The sequence below is a fragment of the Dasypus novemcinctus genome, chromosome 11 (assembly GCF_030445035.2).
Source record: "Dasypus novemcinctus isolate mDasNov1 chromosome 11, mDasNov1.1.hap2, whole genome shotgun sequence".
Taxonomy (NCBI): Eukaryota; Metazoa; Chordata; class Mammalia; order Cingulata; family Dasypodidae; genus Dasypus; species Dasypus novemcinctus.
Window position 1 is genome coordinate 71,402,893 of NC_080683.1, and position 14,873 is coordinate 71,417,765.

Below are 14,873 nucleotides of genomic sequence, written 5' to 3' on the forward strand. Positions count from 1 at the left end.
TAGACACATTTTCCTATCTCCATGGCTAAGTAGGAAAGGCTGCTCAAAGTAGGTGTTTATATGTGAGGGTAAAGACAGGCTCCCTTGTGAATGAAATAAAATGTTAACACTATTTCAAATAAGTAAGAGTATCTACAGCACTTCTATTGTTGGCCTCCGCTGCGGCACTGCAGGCGGGTCACTGCAGGCAAGTCGCTGCCGGGGATCGGGCCTACGCCACGGCCTGACCGGGGCGGCAGCGGGCGGCTCAAGGCTTGGTGGGGACGCGCGGTTCGATGGAGGAAAAACCACGGAGACGAGGTCTATGCGCAGGTCTGATTTTATTCGGGAAGTACATGGGGTTTTATAGTGTCATGGAGGCGGGGAGGTTGTGGGAGGGGCATGTCCGCGGGGCAGCTGAGGATTGGCTGCAGAGGCAAGGGCGGACCTGCGGTTTATGACGTAAGCCATTGATGGCAGAGGGGGTTGTTTCCGAGGTTGTGCCGGGGCGGATACGGGATGAGGGCGGTTGAAATGAGGCGGGGAGAACAGCGATCGGCTGGGAGGGGGAAGATAACAGTGGCTGGGAGGAGGGGCAGAGGGAGGCAGCAGCACAAACTGCTGCTGAGAAGGGCCATAATACAGGGAGGTTACGAGGAACAGGCGGGCAAAGTGTAAGGAAGCGAAAGGCAGGGTGGGAGCAGGGGACATCTATGAACTCTAACTTGTGTTGTTTATTGCTTTTTACATTTGTTCTGGCTTCCCAATTATATTGTAAGATCTGTGGGCAGTATCATTATCACTTGGCTCCATATGTATACAGCACTATAAATGGTGATTTGCAACAGTACATGCTTAATAAGTATTTGTTGCCAATAACAACAGGTAAATTTACAAGTTTTCTTATTTTCATTATTAGTTGTTTTTTAACAGAAGTACTGGTTTACTCAGTCTTTGCTACATTTCCACACGTAATCCCTTAAGCCTTTTAAGTAAATCCTGAATATTAATAGAAATATGATTTTAATCTGGATTACCATGAAGCAATTAGGTTTGACACACAGTTTGTTGAACAAATCAGAGAAACATAAAACTCGAAGAGGCTCAAGCATTGACCCTGTTGCAGTTCCTGTCTGGGATATTGCTGGTTTTATTTAAATACTACTCCATATTAAAATTATAGTTAATTTAATATATTATATATGGTTATTTCTATATGACTATGTGTTGTAAAAAAATATGGTTAACTACATACATGATATAACAAGACATGATTATATCTTAAATACCTTTTAAGTATTTAAAAGTGGACTTGGCCTAGTGGTTAGGGCAACCATCTACCACATGGGAGATCCACGGTTCAAACCCCAGGCCTCCTTGGCCCGTGTGGTTCTGATCAGGGCTTTTCCTGCCATTAATGACTCTGGCCCAGGTAGGTGTGCCTCAGGTTGTGCTTTCTCTCAGCTAATGGTGAGATCTTACACTTAGGACTTGGAGTAAGTCCAATGAGTCACATTGGCTCATCCAGGGAAGGAAATACAGGATGTCCCAGTTTAGCCACAAGTCTGAGCCCTGTGCTTGAATTCAGTTATACCAGAGAAGCCCTGGCATTGGGATTTCTTGGACATTTGATCAAATGGTCAGAAAACTGATATGTTGTTCTCCCTTTGGCTCTTGTTTTTCTTATATGCATCGCTGATAAAAGCAACTCAATGGCAGGTCAAGTCTGTTGGCATCATCCCCATTCTCCTCCACCACACTGCTAGAAGCAAGTCAAATCACTGTCACCAAGAGTAGCAGTAGTCTCCAGCATTTAGCCAAATGCTCTGCCACTTACCCACTGGAGCTACTGCTTCCTGTTCTCATCAGTAAACTTTGAAATTCCTGACATCCATTGCTGGCTTCTGACAACTGCTTCTCCTCTTTGGATTTGTGAACTTTGGGCTCTCTCCCTGGTTTGCTAGGTTTAAATTTCCACTTGACTCTCAGCTCTGGACACTCCCTGTTTTCCACCTTCTGTATATCTTTGAAAAGCTTCTTGGCTATTCTGTGCAGTTTTAGAAAGCCTCTAACTTAGGGAGCCCTTGGCCAGTCCTGCACCTTTTCAAGTCAGCACAGAGGGGTGTACAATCTCCACTTTGGACTTCTCTACTTGGTCATTTGCCATCAGGAAGAGACAGGTGAGGCAGAGGCCATGCCTACACCTTAGGAAATGATAACCCCAAGCAGTCATGCCTCATCCGCCAGGCAGACAAGGTAAAACCGCCAACACTGCCCTCACCAGTGGCCATCCATAAACATGTTTTCCACACCACTATTGCTTCCACATCCAGAGGAGTAACACCAGCTGTACTGTTTCTAACAGTATTATGTCAAAGGGGGTGAAATTATATTATAGTAATGGCTAGCATCAGGTTTCCTCTTATTTTAAAGTTGTTGTTTTTTTTTTTGGTAGTGCTGTGATGTCAAATCTAACTCCATTGACCTCTCCCTGACCCCATAAACACACACAAAAAATTACATTTGTGAGAAGAGTTAGTTTTGTGAAAATTCAGTCCTATCAGTCTCATCTTTAATTATTCCTGGGGATGTGCCACAGGGGTAGGAGGGAACAGAAGGTAATTTGCATGTCATTTTGCTTGTAAACCCCCTTTATAGCTCCTGAAATGATTGCACTAATCCATGAGCCTCCTGGTTAAAAAATCACTGCCTAACAGCCTTGCAGGCTCCTGTTCTATCAGGCATCCTTCTCAGAAGAGAGTGTTCCCAGGCCAGTGGGCAGGGTAGCTGCATTTGTGCTTTGAAGACAGCTTTAAGACAGACCTGGTTTCTGAAGCCTCTACCCCTGCCCGGCTGATACCTTTGCCTTTCAAGCCAGAGGTAGCATCCCTCCCCAAGCTTATAAATCCCAAATTGCAGTGAGGTTTCTTTTGTCTTCCCCCTTTCTGATAGAAGGTTTCTCAGTCTCCTAGGGTTACAATAACAAAGTTCCACAAATTAGGTGGCTTAAAACAGCAGAAATTTATTGTCTAACCTTTCTGGAGGTTAGGAGTCTGAAATCAAGGTACCAGCAGGGAAGAATCTCTCCTTGTCTCTTCTAGCTTCTGGCGTTTGCCAGCAATAGTTGGTATTCCTTGGATTGTAGATGCATCATCACTCCATTCTCTGCCTCCATCTTCACATGGCAGTCTTCTCTGTCTGTCCTCCCCTTCTTCTAAGGATACCAGTCAAAGTGGATTATGGCCCACTCTAATCCAGTTTGACTTCATCTTAACTAATCACATCTTCAAAGGCCCTATTTCCAAATAGTGTCTCATTCACAGGACAGGGAGTTAGGACTTGAACATATATTTTGGGGGACTCAATTCATCCCATAAAGGAAGAGCTTTGTGTCTTTCATAAAGAAATGAATTCTGTCCACGTTCTACGGCCCGATCCTATCTGTTTTCTCAGGGGACAGCTCGACTTCTCTCAGCCTGTCCCCACTGTTCTCATCAGTTTTAACTCTCTTTACTCATAATGATTCTCAATCCACTATCTACTTTTCAAACTCTCTTACTCTACAGGCTCTTTCTTATTAGCACTTGAATATGATCAAGGGACTTCCAAATTACAAACAAAAAATACAAGACTTCAACTCAGTCTCCCTCATATTCTTTTATCTCCTTTCTTATTAAAAATCAAATTTCTTAAAAGAGGTGTTTATACTTGCTATTTCCTCTTCCATGCTGCCTATTCACTCCTCATAGCATCTCAACCATTTCAGTGAAACTACTCCTGCTCTGGCCAAGTGCTCCAAAAAGCCCCAAGTTGTTAAATCCAATAAACACTTATCTGTCCTGGTCTTTCTTGACTGTTCAGCAACATTTGATGCTACTGGTCATGTCCTCTTTTTCGAAAATGCCCTTTCCCTAATGTGTCTCTGACCTCTCCTTCATTTTCTTGTGGCTACCCTCACTCTATACCCTCTCCCTGGGCAATCTCATCCTTTTGAGGACTTCAATTTCCATCCCCATGGTGATAATTCCCAAATCTGTTACTCCAACTCTCCTGAGAACAAAATCCACAAGGCCATTTGATTTCTAGGCCTTTGCCAGCTGTCCTACAGGCCTTCTAGGTGTAACATTCTCAGTCTGAACTCATCATCTACTCCCATGAACCTGCTCTTCCTCTTTGTTCACTATCACAGTGACAGATGTCACCATTTCTCCAGGTTCCTAAGGAAGAAACCTGGGCATCATGTCAACTTTTGTTCCTCCTTCACCTTCTACATCATCAGTGTTCAGCCACTCAACTCTCTCTCCTGGACTATTCCCTTCTTGCTTGGTTTCCTCCCTCTGCTGCCATGCTGAAGCTGCAGTGATCCTTTAAAAATAACCTAACTTGCTCATGATCCTTATTATCACCTGTATTAGTCAGTCAAAGGGTGCTGATGTAAAATACCAAAATTGATTGGTTTTTATAAAGGTTATTTATTTGGGGTAGGAGTTTACAGATACCAGGCCAAAAAGCATAAGTTACTTCCCTCACCAATGTCTATTTCCATGGGTTGAAGCAAGATGGCTGCCGACATCTGCAAGGGTTTCAGGCTTCCTGGGTTCCTCTCTTCCAGGGTCTTGTTTCTCTCTGTGTTCAGGGTTCCTCTGTTCCCAGGGCTTGCTTTTTCTTGGGCTCAGGGTTACTCTTTTCCTGGGACTGGCTTCTCTTTCCTCTGTGTGCTTACTTCCTGGGGCTCCAGCTTAAGGCTTCAGCATCAAACTCCAACATCAAAAACCCTCAATTCTGTCCTTTGCCATGCCTTTTATCTGTATATCCCCATCCACCAAGGGGTGGGAACTCAATGCCCTAATGACAAGGCCCAATCAAAGCCCAAATCATAACTTAATCACACCCAGGTACAGACCAGATTACAAACACAATCCAATATCAATTTTTGGATATTATCAAGCATAACCATATCAAACTACAATACCCAAACAATTTAACACTACTTACTAGGTCCTTTGTAATCCAGTCCATGCTTATCCCTGTAACCTCATATTTCATTACCCTCATGTGCATCTTCAGTCAAAATAGGCTTTCTCTATCCCTGGAATCCATCATGACTTTCCAGTGCTGTTCTTTTTATTGGCCCACTCTTCCTTCCATTACCCCTTAAAATAGCTAACTCCTTCTCTCCCAATTCTACCTCTCACTGTGAGAACTTGGGCAAGTTACTTAATGTAGCTATGCTTCAGTCTCCTCATATATAAAATGGAAATATCAATAATATCTACCCATAGGTGTCAGGAGAAATAAATTATATAAAATGCATTTAAGTGCTTCAGACAATGCCTGAAGAATGGAAGGTACTCAGTAAACATTAGTTGTTGCTATTATTATTTGTTGGACTCAATTTATGTATCACTTTATCCAGGAATCCTTGCCTGACCAGGGAGATCTCAGTGAGATGACCCTCTTAATTCCTTCTAGGAATCAGGCAGCCTGTATCTGGATTATCTGTTTATTTCCACCACCCCACCCCTATGCACACCTCCTACTGTGATAGCTTGTAAGACCTGTGAGAGCAGGAACCATAACTGATTTTCTCTGTGATTTTTCTGATTCCTAGTAGAAGCTCAAGAATTTATGGTGATTGAATGAATATGGGCACAACATGACTTCATTGTATTATTGCTATATTCTTCTACTACTTCTCCACTTCCTGGACTTGCTCTGTACAGTGCTTGAGCCCTCCTTTGTCAAGCACAAATTTTGGACTATCTACATCCTTGTTGACATCATTGAAAATATCGTTAAAAATCAATAAACATGCCCTTTCTGATGTGCCTGCCCAATTCAGGTACATCATAACTTCAATCAGCCTTGGCAATACCCCAACAATGAACAAATTGAATCTTGCACACCTTACTGGAGAACAGAGGCTAATTAGATAAAATGGTAATGTACTGGTCTTGGCATTTGTTTGGAAGACCCAGACTAATTGCAGTAGCTAGACACTATCCTTGAAATGCAATGTGCATCTCAGCTTCACTGTTCTATGGACTCATTTCAAATTTCATTCATATCCAGTGGTGTGCTGGCAAGTGTTTAACACCTGGCTCTCCCAGAGGAAAATTCCTGATTTGTAGCATTTGTTGATTTCTGTGGTGTAAGTGCTCCTACTGTGATTGATTTCAGCTAACTACCTGATGTCAACCTGACTTTGTGAGCTTTCTTTTAAATAATAGGCATTTCTCTTAAGGACATAAGAGCTAAAAGTTGTTCATGACTGGAGAAAAATTCTGGCAAGAAGAGGTGATTTTGAGGGTAGCCTGGCCTTGTAACTCAGATTATCTCTAGGCATTCCCTGATGTATGTGCACCCCAGTCGCAGGGAAAATGGGGCCGCTAGTAACAACTTTTACGAACTTGATGCCCGAGAAAATCCAAGTGAGGCTTTGTGAACACTACGTTTAGAACAAGCATCATCAAAAGTTAGGCCAAGAGTTAAAGAAAAGGGTTTCTTCCACTTCAGAAACAGCAGCTTCTCCCAGTTCAGCACAGCTTTGGGGCTGAGCAACATTGGTGGACACCAGCAAGAGCTGGCACTAGTGTTTGTGCCCATGCCCAAACAGCACAGCATGGAGCTTTGGCACTATGGGGCAGCTTCAAAACAGTGCTGGCAGGGCAACTCTGGGGTCACCAGTGGGAAACTGAGTTAGCAGCATCAGCACTGACAGTAATGTCTGGACACCTTGGCAGGGACATTAACTGTTAGCTTTGAGGGCTTCTTTAGAAGCAGACATTGGCTCCAGGATGCTGGTGCCTGATCTGGAATGAAGGAAAGAAAAATGGTAGCTGCTGCCTGAAAAGGTTATGCTCACAAATACAATTGGATTCCACTCTAGGGGTTCCTAGAAATAACTGGGTGTAGTGGACTGGAGTGCTCAGAGAAGCTTGTATCATTACTCACCTGTACCCATTAGTATTCTGGTTACTTATTATTGCATAACAACTCTAACACTTAATGACAGACAAAAATCATTTCATGTTATCTCATAACTTTTTGAATCAGGAATTTGAGTAGGGCTCAACTGGGTGATGTTACTATTCCTTATGATGTCAACCGAGCTCCCTTGGTGGTGTTCAGCTGGTGAACAGCTTTGCTCATATGGGCATCTTGGCAAAGACAGCTGGCAGGCTGGACTAGATCTCATCATAGCTCACAGGTCTACTGGATCCCCAGAATGCTGTTCCCTTATTTGTAGCACCATCTACACTTTCATCTTCAGTATCTGGAGCTGTCATCATGCAGGCCAGGCTCGATATTGTCTCCCCATGGGGAAGGGTATGGTAGGGCAGAATAATGATCCCCAAAGCTGTCCAGGTCCCGACCCCTAGATCCTGTGAATATGTTACCTTACATGGCAAGGGGGAATTAAGGCTGTAGATGGAATTAAGTTGCTAATGCACTGACTCTAAAATAGGGAATATGGTAGATTGAATTATATACCCCCTCAAGATATGTTCTTAATCTGAATCTGAATTCCTGTGGGTGTGAAGTCATTTGTAAATAGAATCCTATGAAGATATTATTTGTTAAGGTGTGGCCAGCTGAAGAAGAATGGGTCCTAATCTGTATTACTGGAGGCCTTATAAAGAGGAGCCAGAAGCCAGAAGTGAGCTGAGACCCAGAAAAGCAGGCAGAAGGAGAAAGAGGTCACCATGTGATGGGAGGCAGAGGTGCAAGCCAAGGAACCCCAAGGATTGTGAAAATCCAGCACCAAAACTCTACATATTTTGGTGAGAAAGCATTGCCTTGCCAGCACCTTGATTTTGGAATTCTAATCTCGAAAATCGTGAGCCAATACATTATTGTTGTTTAAGCCAACCCATTGTGTGGCAAACCAAGACAGGGAGAGTATCCTGGATTATCCAAGTGGGCCCAATGTAATCACAAAGACCCTTAAAAATGGAAGAGAGTTTCAGAAGAGAAAAAGCCAGAGAGATGGCAGCAAGAGAAGGACTTGACCCAAAGCTCCTGGCTTTGAAGATGGAGGAAAGGGATCATGAGGCAAGGAATGAGAGCAGCTTCTAAAGGCTGGCAGAAAGGCAAGGATACAGATTCTTCCTTAGAGTCTGGTCTTAATTTGCTAGGGCTGCTAAAACAAATACCACCAGCTGGTTGGCTTAAATAACAGGAATTTATTGTCTCACAGTTTTGGAGGCTAGAAATTAAAGATCAAAGTGTCATCTCAGGTGTACCTGAAGCTATTTTAAATTATTTTACAGCTTCCCCTGCTGTATATAGCTGTTATTTCTGGCTATTCTTGCACATTTATTTATTTATTTATTTATTTATTTAGCAGTTTTATTGAGATATATTCACATACCATATGATTTATCCAAAGTGTATAATCAATGGCTTTTAGAATAATCACAATGTTGTACATTCATCACCACAAAAAATTTTAGAACAATTTCGTTACTCCAAAAAAAAAACTCCACACAGCCCCATATAACCACTAATCTAATTTCATCTCCATAAATTGATTTATATTTACATTTTATATAAATGAAATCATACAATATGTTACACAATATATTTAGTTCATAGTAGTGCAATAATACAGTAATTGTCCTTTTGTGTCTGGAAGGTCAACCCTTCTTAAAGAAACACTGCCCTAGAGAAGAATGAATGTCACTCGGGCCTCCTGAATAAAGTACACACACCTTGGATTGGCAATCACAGATACCCATAATTTTGCCCCAACCTACTTTTCTGAGGCAGTTTCTCAATATTCTTTTTCTGAAGTGTATAATTCAATCTCCGGTGTACCTGAAGTTATTTTACATTTTCTTGCTTCTTAATTCATATTCATTGATCATTCAACAAATGTTTTTTGTGAGTAGCCACTGTTTTCTAATCTCTGAGCTGTGTGCATTGTAAAAGGTACAAGAAAAAGTAGGACCAAAAAATTGGATAAGACAATGGATCTGCTTTAGAAGAACCCACATCCTAACAGAAGACACTGAAAGATGAACAAAAAAGTTCAGTAAAATATTACAAGGGACGATAAGGATAACAAGGGATGAGTGCTCAGTGGATGGAATGTCCTAGCCCATCCTCTTCATGATTTCCTCCTGTACTCAGATGCAGCCATGTCATAGAGGAAAGGGCATTGAGCTTAGGAACTGAGATCTTGGATTTTGGCCCCAATTCTGCAATTAATTTCTTGGTGGGTTGAGAGAGCTGCTGAGCCTCTATTTATGCATGAAGAAAAATCGGCTGTATAATTTATCTCCCAGAGTCATGAGTATTAAGAGTGATAATTAACAAAAATGCTCTGTTTTCTGAAAGCACAATGTATATATGATTTCAAGTTTACTTATTCAAATAAAGCCTATTTTTTAATGGTCCAGATGATATTCCATTTTTTTCCTTCTTTAAATTTCGATAGTGTTATTTTTCAGTGCCCATAATAAAAGAACTGTTTTTCCATTAAAGTAATGTATGATGAATTATAGTTAATGTTCAGAAGAATGCATAAAACCTAAGTGAACATCCTAATGAATTGTGAAATGAACAGCCATGAGCCTTTTCTAGAGTCAAACAAGTAATGAGAACCTCAGGAACCTTCAAGTATGCCTCAGATGAGTACTTTTCTTGTGCTGCCTTATTAAATTTTAAGAATTTTGAAGGTTCATGTATTAGCCAGTATTCTTATATTGGTATTCTTATGTTCTTAATCTAGCTTAAAAAGAAAACGAATAATTTATTACACACAAAATCAATTTGTAGGAAGTATGAGGATGAAGGTAGATTTAAGATGACCCAAGATCCAGCACCATCACTTTCTCCCTCTCATTTCCCCTGCTCTCTTTGCTCTCCTTTCTCTCTGCTTCTCTCAGTGTGATAGCCTTACTGTCTCAAGATAGTTCCCCCTTGGAACCTCTGACTTTACATTCTCAGAACCTTCAGACCAGAAAAGAGATCCTCTTAACATTTGCTTACATTATAAAGGGAAAAACCTGCTGGGGAAGGCCTATTGTCTGCTTGAGTTCAGCTACATGTCTACCCTTGGGGGCAGAGCAGTAGGACAGGTTTCCCAAGAAGGATGGTAGCAAGGAGAGGTCTGGGAATAGAAAATGGCCCTGACAACTGGACTTTTTAAATTACCCAAGTGAGCATTACATTCTCTATAAAGGAGACAACCCTATCTGTGATGCTGTAGTGGTCCCAGGGGGAACTTCAACCTGGTCCTCTCTAGGATTCAGGTATGCCAGGGTTTTTGTTAAGAAGACTGCCGAATGTGGCCTGTGTAAGCCCAGGATCAATTCTTGTGAAGTACTTAAGAGACTTCAGAAAGAAAAACATCATCCTAAGGGAAAGCATAGATAAAAGCTTGTTTAGTTGAAAAACACCAGGGAACTGGTGATTTTGAGGATTAGAAGCGTTTCTTACTTAGATTGTCCCATTGCCCAGCTCTGAGATTTATGCCTGAGTCTGGAGCAGGATTTCTCAGGCTCAGCACTACTTACATTTGTGGTCAGTTAATTCATTGTTGTGGTAGGCTATCCTGTGCATTGCAGGATGTTTAGCAGCATCCTGGATCTACCGTATAGATGCCAGTAGCACTTTCCTTCCTCAATCATGAAAACAATACTGTCTCCAGAGATTATGTCCCCTGGGGGGTCAAGATTTGCCTTGGGTGAGAACTACTGGTCTAGAAGAAAGGGGCTATTTTAAAAAGGTAAGGAAGAAGGAAATGAGCTCCAAGGTACCAGTGAAGGCAATATTCAAATTGTCTGCTGCAAAAGGGCCTCTTTTTGTGTGAGCCACAAGGGATGTCTTGGGTGAGCCAAAAGAGCTAATTGGCAAAATACTTTTGAGACAAACTTGAAGTGACATTTGTGGGAAGCTGGGACTGTGGGTTTCTGTAAACAGATTGAGTTGAAGCTGGAGAAATATTTTTGTTGTTATTTTTTGATAGTTACTATGACCTATTTTAACCTTTATACTGATACGACCTAGGAAACATTCGTTAAAGTTGAAAGAATGGATGCTTTTATTGAATGAAGTTAACATTCTTTTCTTAATGGCATGCCTAAATTCATACATTAACCACTGGGGAATTAGAATTTTAGAAGCACCACGTACATTAATCTACATTACACTCCTGTAAAATAGTGATGAGATTTCTATGAAAATTTATCCCACACAGATAGTTCTAAGATTAGAAACTAAAACTCTGATGTATTACCAAGTCTTGAAATACATGAAAGAATTCCATAAACATGTTCCCGGAAATGTCATCTTTACATTTAGTAGGTTACTTATCTCTTTTGAAGAGAATTTATATTATTGAAAAGAACTTACATTAATTTGTCCTAAAATAATTTTGATTCCACCTGAAATGTATTTTGATGCAGTGATGGTACAGAAGAAAAGACAGTATTAAAGGAAATAAAGTCCCTCAATTAGGTCTTCCTTTAAAGCTGGAGGTAATGGACAGCTGTTGTTTTTGCCTGCCCAGTATCCCTTGCCCAGTCTTTAGGTAAAAGAATTTCACTTTTCCTTTAAAACGATGCCTTCCCCATTCCACATGGTCCTGACCTCGTACCACCTGCCACATCTCATCATAGTGGTGGACTCCTGACATAGACAGGGCCAAAAGAGATCCATCTGGGAACTTGACTCTTGAAAGGAGTGATGTTATTTGGGTTCCTGGTCCTTCTTAAAGCTTGGAAATTCAGAGTTCCCTTCCAGTCCTTCAATTATCTGAGCAAAAGTATCCAATAAAGTAGCTTCTTGCTTAAGTTATCCCAAATCATCCTCTGTTGTTTAAAATAGAAGCCAAAGAACTGTAACTGCTATGGGAATCCCAGACTAAAATATTGTGACTGATTTGTCGCTGTGGCTAAGAGAAAATGATGGAGTTTGGAAAGAAATTGGATCAGAGATGACAGAAATTTTGGGTCTACATTGGCCAAGCACTGGGAAAGCAGATGTTCAAGCAATCAACTACATCTGCTCCCTGTAAATAGGACCTTTTGATGAGGTTACTTCAGTTAAGGTGTGGCCCACTTCAGTCAGGATGGGTCTTAATCCTATTTCTGGAGTCCTTTATAAGAGGAATGAAATTCAGACACACAGGGAGAAAGCCACAGGCAGCAGTCAGAAGCTGAAATTCAACGGAACCCAGAATAGAACAGAGAGGCCAAGAGAGGCATCCTGTGCATTGCCACATGACAGAGCAGCCAAGGACCAAGATCACTAGCAGCCAGCCCCAGAACACTAGTCTTTGAAAAAAGAGCATCTCCTTGATGACACCTTGATTTGGACTTCCTTTTGCCTCAAAAACATGAGCTAATAAATTCCCGTTATTTAAGCTGACCCATTGCATGGCAATTGCTTTGGCAGCCAAGGAAACTAAAAACAATTCTAAAAAATGGTATTTTAAATTTATTTGATTTTAATATCATAAATGTTATCCTGTGCATTATTAAAAAACATTACAGAGAGGTAAAAAATGAAAAATAAAAGATCCACATTACCTTCTTTCCCAGAGAAAATGAAGCTTCTTATCTAGAGTATTCCTAAATACAGCTGAAGTGCTTTTAATTCTTTGTGTTTCTTAGTACTTGGTCCTGCTCCCCTATTCTATCAAACAGGCATTCTACAAAACTTACAAAACACTGGCGGCATGACATTAGAAATGGCAGGTTGGGAAACAACAAACAAACCAGATTTGCTTGACTTTTGAGTTTCAAATGTCTAGGCCTCAGAGGAAAGGCAGGGCCTTATCAACTTGGAAAATAGTTCTGGGTAAAAACGTGATGAGGAAGAAAGAGGCTCTGGACTGGGGAGACTGGATAGTCTTCCCTGGGTTGGAATGCTGGGAAGATAGTGAGGATCTGGCAAGGGGTGTGGTCACTGGGGATCAGGGGTCTGGGCTAGAGGAGTCCCTGGGCCGGAGGAGAGGCAGCCACGGGAGACACCTTCCTCTACCATGCTGAGCACTGTCACCTACAGCACCAGTCAACACCGAGCCTTCACTCAGCTGATTCACCTGTGTTAGAGCCGCATCAGCATTAATTTTTCTTTCTATTGTTGTTACATCACCTTCGAACTCCAGCAGGGTAGGAGCCCCTTTGTGCAGAGAAGTTCCCATCCTAATGGTATGGATGGCCTAGAACACATGAGAGTCCCCTGGGTCAGAGAGTGGAGCCAGGATGGGGAAAGTCCCATCGCCTGTGTGTTTGGAAGAGACTGAATGGAATCAGCTTGGGATTCACCCCCTTTCCTCCTGAGCAGAAAAATGGAAAAACATACACCCATTACATACCTATCTCTTTCCCTTTTCTCTTCCTCCTCCTTTATACAATCTAGATCACATTATACCTATTGATCTTCACTTGCCTTTCTTTTAAACTTAACAATATATCTTGGAATCAGTGTGTAATGATCTACTTTATTTTTTAAAAATGGCTATTTAGTATAAATTTTGACTGGTATCTAAGTGATGAATTCTATTTCTCTCTTTTTTGGATATTACTAAGTCATCATGAGTCTTTCACAGTCTTTGCACTTTTTCTTGAGGTAACCCTAGGATAAATTTCTAGAAATGGAATTGTTGGACCAAAAGATATGGGCATTTATATATATATACATATATATATATATACACCAATTGTTTTCCAAAATATTTGCATCCACTTATATTTTCATAAATTCCTATTTATCCATATTCTTTCTAATGCTAGGAATTATGTTTTTTATCCTTGCCAATCTGATTCATGAAAAATATAATTTATTTTAAAATTTGTTTTACCTTAATGATGACAGAGAACCCCTTTCATAGTTTGTTTGTATCTATTTAGTAGCACCATGATAGTAGTTTGTCTTGTGGGTAGACATAATTTTCTGTTCAGTATAGTAAATATTCATTATGTGTCTAGGTATTAGGCTGAATTAGACTATCCTTTGTTCAGCTCAAAAACAAAACAAAACAAAACAGTGTTTGGTACTAGAAAGTGTGGCAGAGAAAATACAAACATTGAAAACTTTAAGAACAGAGCTGTAAAAGGTTTTCCCATGGCACAACTAGTTTTGCATGACACTGGCTCCTGATGAATAGGATGCATTATCTACAATATGTATCCATAGGTAATTGAATAACTAGAGTTATTTTGTATTTTAACACTTGAAAACTGGAGAATATCAGTTAAAAATCAATTTTGGTTTTAGCATAATTAGTGCTTTCTCCCAGCTCTCTAGATGAAACTTGTGTATTAACATTGTTTGTAAGTCAGGATAAGTGCATGGAAATGAATGAAATTTACTCAGTGTGTGAAACTAAGCAACATACCAGATTCACAGCCCACCAGATCAAACTTGCGTTTTTAACATTGTTTGTAAATGCATAGAAGTGAATGTCTGAAAGTACAGATTAATATTAATTAGCACCACTTTTTGTTTTTTGTGTTTTTTTTTAACAGAAAACCATTTCACTGGCATTAAGAATGAAACTTATTACCTCATTTGTTCTGTGGTAAGGCAGCAAAGCAGGAGTTCTGTAGTTGAATAAGGGGCTATGTTATAGCTCTTCTTCTTCTTCTTCTTAATATTAGTTCTGGCCTGAAATCTGACCTGTCTAGAGACAATATAAAATCTTTTGATGTTCACAGAGTTATTAACATACAGATTTTATAAAAGCTTTCTGATAGCACTAGGTTTATGCTGTGCTCACACACCTTGATCCATGAACAAGTTGATGACAGATAGAGAAACTGTTGCAAAAACTTACTGTGTTTCAAGATTTCCCAAAATGGGAAGCAGATGTGACTCCAGTGATAAGGCCGCCACCTACCATATGGGAGGACCTGGGTTCGATCCCTGGGGTCTTCTGG